The sequence below is a fragment of the Hemiscyllium ocellatum genome, unplaced genomic scaffold, assembly GCF_020745735.1.
Source record: "Hemiscyllium ocellatum isolate sHemOce1 unplaced genomic scaffold, sHemOce1.pat.X.cur. scaffold_148_pat_ctg1, whole genome shotgun sequence".
In the NCBI taxonomy this organism is placed as follows: domain Eukaryota; kingdom Metazoa; phylum Chordata; class Chondrichthyes; order Orectolobiformes; family Hemiscylliidae; genus Hemiscyllium; species Hemiscyllium ocellatum.
This window is the reverse complement of record NW_026867788.1, coordinates 437,750-443,749: the sequence shown is the minus strand read 5'-3', so window position 1 is coordinate 443,749 and position 6,000 is coordinate 437,750. Positions and strand designations below refer to the sequence as shown.

General features: G+C 38.5%; 1 pseudogene; it reads right to left on the bottom strand.

Annotated features, from left to right (window-relative positions):
* Positions 1–3,438: 3,438 nt before the first annotated feature.
* LOC132809962 (Ig heavy chain C region-like) overlaps positions 3,439–6,000 on the bottom strand; it is a 34,093-nt pseudogene continuing 31,531 nt past the window's right edge.

Below are 6,000 nucleotides of genomic sequence, written 5' to 3'. Positions count from 1 at the left end.
CTTTGTGCATAAGAGGAAATGTTCTCGGGTCATTCTGCTTCTGGAGTGTTCCATCAGGCATATCGTGTGGAAGATGCATTTACATTAGAGGGCTGCATGGTAGCCCAGCATTAACCTCAATGACTGGATGAAACACAAGCAAACAGAACAAGTGAAAGTATTTAGCTGGAAAACGAGAGGGACGTAAGAAAATGTATTATTACTGATTAGACTTGAAGAAAGAATTAAGCAAACGAATGGTTAGTGCACATTTATTCGAGATTTATTAACCATTTCAGAAAGCAATTTATTCAAACGTTAATATTAAAGTTAACAGACGTGAATACAATGGCTGGATGCCACATTGAGATGAGATCGTGTGCACTCGGAGCTGTGAGTTTCTGTACATCCGTAACTGTCAACAGAAAAGGAATACAATAGCTCATCATAAAGGGTAGGCAACCATTCTGAATGAGGAACAAATTCAAAGAAAAAACAAATGGGTTTTAAACAACTGGGCAGCTACAATTTTTTTCAACTACAATCATCTCGACGATACCAAAGTAAAAAGGAAAATCCATGATTAATTGTTTCAGTCACACGCTGAGAAGCTGAAATGATCTCACTGTTAGAGTCAGCAACAAGACAGATTAGAGATTGGGAATTCATAGACCTTGATAAGCAGATCAGCAAAAGCAAAGGGGTCCACAACTCATTCACTTAACCTGGAAAAGAGAGATAAAGCAATGACGCAGATATTTATGATCAGGGGCATTCATATTTTTTTTAATTTAATGGTACACTTAGAGATTTTACAAAACGTATTGGGCTTCTTGGCGTGTGAAAGATGTGATTATTCTCACCTTCACCAGAGTGACAGCAGCGCTGTAGAAAATACTCAGGAAGAACAAGGTGGTGAACGTGGAAGCAGTTGTCCAGATGTTGCCATTATCATCCTCATAGTCTTCAATCCAAGTGCAATTCATTGAATCTATGAATATAAATCCGAGAGAACGCATTTAAAATGTTTATGGATCCAGTCCGATCTATCCATATCCAAGTCAGAAACTAGAGACCATTGCATCTTCATAAACAGGCAGATGTTTCTCAATTGTGACTATTTGAATTTCTTAGTGCATTATTCACTCTTGGCAAGAACTTGCAAAAAATAAATGCACATGTTCCTTCTGCGCTGTCTGTAGCAACATTTTAAATTACTTTTTCTTTTCATCTATTATTGAAGGATATTATTATTTGAGGAACGCTTATTAGGAATGAGTATTTTAATTATGTCATGATATTTTAATTATAGTTTGTGACCGCAGTTTAGTTGAAAATCGTAGCCATCATTGCATAAAAGTTCAAATGTGATTCTCATTTTTATTTATTGGTGAGAAATTGCTTGGCAGATTATGAATATACGTTGCATACACAATTACAACTTTGCTTCATATTTTTGTTTGTAGGGTCTCTATTTTAAGGAATATGTTTTTGTGCATGTATCCCTTAATTTATTTGATCTACTGCTTGATGTGTATGGTTTTCATTTAATGTTTCTGCATGTAGTTATGATTTACTCTGACTTCATTCTTACCCATGTTTGAGTCTGTGCACGAATAAACATATTCATGCTCCTTTATTGCTGGTGTGTTCATGCGTTTGTGCACGTAAGTTTTGTTCAATTCACAGTGCATAAGCATCTTTATGCAAATATGCCATTTCACTGATGCCTATGTTTATCTCATAATGTCCCTGTGATTGTTCATTATTCGTTAGTGCTATCTAAAATGTGTGTTCATGTATCAATTTCAGATTCTCGCTTCACTAGTTTATTTTCATGTTTATGCTTAATAAGTGTTAGCATATAAAATCATGTTTTGATGGATGTTTATATTTATGTGATGATGTCTGCTTGTGTGGCAATCTATCCTAAATCATATCCTGATAAGCTTGTTTGTGTTATTGTGTGTGGATGCTTGCTGATGCTTGTGCCATTATCCTTGTTTAATAAATGCCCCACTTTTTGTTGATCTGTGCACTTGCGTGTCTGCATGTGAGACTCTGAATTTGTGTGTGCATGTGACCGCGTATACGTGCTGATCAACGTGGCGTAAATATAAAAAAAAAGCTGCCTCTGTCATCATATGTTTGTGATAATGAAAAATAGGAAAATAATGAAATTTACGTTTTCTCTGTGCACTTACGTGCCTGTGTGTGTCGACATGCAGGAGGGCATTTTTGGTATGTTATATCTGTGTTCATGCATGTATGCCTGAATGCGTTGTGCTAGGAAAAAGTGAGGACTGCAGATGCTGGACATCAGAGCTGAAAAAATGTGTTGCTGGAAAAGCTCAGCAGGTCAGGCAGCATCCAAGGAGCAGGATAATCGACGTTTCGGGCATAAGCCCTTCTTCAGGAATGCACTGTGCTGCATGAATGCATATGAATTTGTGTCCATTTATGTGTTACCGTGTGTCTATGTTTTTCATGGTTATGTATAAGTACCCCTGTTTATTTCTGTATGAGCTTTTCTTTCGGTGTATGTGAGTTTTTGGAAAAGCTCAGATGAATGTTTAAGTACCATTTGCATGTGTGGTTCTGTGCGTGTACGCGTATGTGATGTCTTATCTATATGCACATCTGAGTGGATGTGCATAACTGTTTATGTTTATGTGAGAGTCTGTATAAATGTCTTTACGTGTGTATTTGTGAGCATCTCTCTGTATCTGTGTGTGCTTCTGCTCTTATACCAAACTGCAATTTTTATTATTCTAAGTTGATGGTTCTAATTTTAACTGATTGCCCACGATAACATAACATCGACCTTGTTTTGTAGGAAACGTGAATTTTGTAAGAATGGCCAATCGGGGAATCAGGAACACCAAGATCAAAACTTGTGTTCTCCCCTTGATGTAGAATGGACATTGTCAGATTCCATCACAGTGGGATTTAGGATGGATGAGGTACTTGGCGGAATCGTGCAATGAGTGAGCTTTACTCAGTCTCTCACCCAGGGTGTATCGGAGCAGGGAACATAACTGCACAAGACACGCTTCCCAGACCTGTTAAAGATCCAATTTAACTTTGTGGAGTTTGTGCATTGTCCGCGCATCTGCGTGGGTTTCTTTTGGGTGCCCCAGTTTCCTCCCACGGTCCAAAGATGTGCACGTTATGTGAATTAGCCATGCTAAATTGCCCGTAGTATTGATTTCATTAGTCAGGGGTAAATGAAGGGGAATGGTTCTGGGTGCGTTGCTCTTCGGAAGGTCAGTGTGGACTTGTTGGGCCGAAGGGCCTGTTTCCACACTGAAGGGAATCTCATCTCATTTAAACTGCACAGATGGAATAGAGGTAAGAATGAGAATCAATTCATTCAGCAGTTGTATATTTAGCTCACAACTGGACGAAAAAAAAATGCTTTATTACTTTTGTTGAATTATTGAATCAACGTTGAGATTTTTATTGACATGAATTAACAGTGTCCATCAGTGCAAGTGAAATGTTTACAAAACTTGTTTTACCACTCGACTTATCGACTGTTCTGTTGATGATCTTCAATGGAATCGCTTCATGTCCCACCACACAGGAGTAAGAAGTACCGCTGGCCCACTCCTCCGCAGTAATGGATAACAGGCTGTAGATGAAGAAGGAGGTGTTGTTGCTCTCCACCATCTCCTCGGTGTTCTTGTAGTTACTGGGATTCACCGACTTGTCATTGTTTGTCAACTTGACGAAGATCTCTCGGGGGAAGAAACTCCTCACTAAACAGGTGAGGGAGAGAAACCTCTGAACGGAGGTTTCTTCTGTTGGTGGCAGGAGCACAGACACTGATGGCTCCAGTGCATTAATCACTGCAAAATATTTGAGACAAATATAAATCAACTATAAAAACCAAAATCAATATCACGATTTCACTAAATATTAAAATATGCCATTCTTAATTTGGGATTTATTCACATTCATTTTCTAATAGGAGCAGAGTGGTAGACATTATGTTCAATAAAAGATGTAAAAAGTTTAATTTGAAAGTCGTGTCCATGTTTCCAGCCCACAACAAGGACATTCTGTCCATGTGTCATCGCTGATGGTGACGTAACAACCTAGGTTCCTTCCCACCTTATCTGATTTAATCGGAATAGAATAGCCTTTGGTCTGTCTCTTTCTTAATCAGATACTTAGCTTTTCTGCTATCAAGTGCATGATTTATGCTCCCAACAGTGTTTGCTCATTACCAATCAAAGCTTACCATTGATGTGCCTGGATCTCAATTACACACGGAATTCTTTGTGCTTTAATCCCACCGCTCACCTTTCTTCTTGTGGATGGAGTCTCTCAACGGAGTTGGTAGATTCTGATGGTACACCACATATTCAAAAGTAATGCCACTCAGCCAGGCTTCAGTCGAAATTTCTAATTTGCTAATCGCACTGCCAGGATTCTGTCCAGACTGGTCAGCAATTTCTAATTTCAGAGGCTTCTTTTCTTGTATCCTGGTGACGTTGACTCCAGAAGGAAGATTGGACACAAGGCAGCTTAAAGTCACCGTCGCCTCCAGCAAGATCTGTTCTACTGGTGGCGGGAGGATTTTAACTGTGTAATCGTGGCGCACAGTATCTCCTATGAAACAGCAATCAAAGTCAATGTAAAATGCCTCTTCAGATTCAGTACACCCACTCTTCAGGTTATGTCGTCACAAGGTGAAGTAACCACCTTCGAAATGGCAACTTCTAACTCTTGCTGAAACGATACTTACTATTGTTCATATATTTTGATCTGTGAAAGAATTCGTGATTACCTATAACGTAATCTGTGTAATAATTCCTAAAGAACACTGGCTTTGTAAAAAGTGAAACCTGAGAAAAAAGTAAAATCATCGAAGATACCATAATGTAATTCCCGGAGTTATCTTTCTTTCAGAGTTGGTCTCTTACTTAACACCATCTATTGATACTTGGGACAAGAGTAATCTGTATGTAATGAGTTCATTTCTATGTCCATGAACGTTACGTGCAAATGCTGCTGGTCACACTAATTGCCAAATCAGTTATCGAATTTCGGACAAATTGTGTTTCAACATAATTATTCTCTTTGTCTTCATGCATTTGCAGAGGTTTTAAAGTGTTACTGGAACGGTGAATGGCCATGGAAATTCTGATCATTATATTTAACGTGATTGAAAATACTTGGCAATATTGGTGTGAGACAATTCTCTAATTTATGTCATTATTCCTTGTGGGTTGAATTTGGAGTTAACCTGAAAACAAGGCACTGAGTACAGCACCAGACATCGTGAAGAACACCCATCCCCTCAAGTCTTTCCTTCCATTCAAAGAGTTAATGACAGGTCTGTAGATTCACTTTAATTACCAGGCTGCATTTTTTACTTTATTCATTGAAAAAAAAACAAGCAGAAACTTCTTAAATTAATCTACAAACTCGATGGAAATTTGCACTAGTTTTATTCAGATTTATATTCATTATGTAAACATTTCCATGCCAAATCAGACTGAATCAGCCTGGCTCTAATTCCTAGTTCATTCATCCCTATTGAGCGTTCCCACCAGAATTTATTTTCCTGCCTCATTCGCTAATTACAGAGAACATCTGTAAGAAGTTCAGTGAGATTGCGTTTATCCTAGTTAATCAAATGTGAAACCCACTTGTTCTGTGGTCACATCCCATAAATGAAGTCGAATAGCTTAGTACCAGATATAAAATAAAAGTCTGTGTCGTACAATGAACAAGGCAATACGTCATTCTTGAGCATGGAATGAAGTATTGGACGTTTTCATTTGTTTGCAAGTAAGGTTTACTGCATATTTTTACCATGTCACTTTGAGACCACAAAATATAAGATAGATGATCACAATGAGACTATTCGGTCAATCAAGTCTTCTCCACCATTCAATTATGGCTGATATGTTTCTCAACCCCATTCTCCCGCCTTCTCCCCGTACTAAGCAAGAGCTGATCCATCTCTGTTTCAAGGCTGACAATGGCCTGCGCTCCACAGCACTCTGC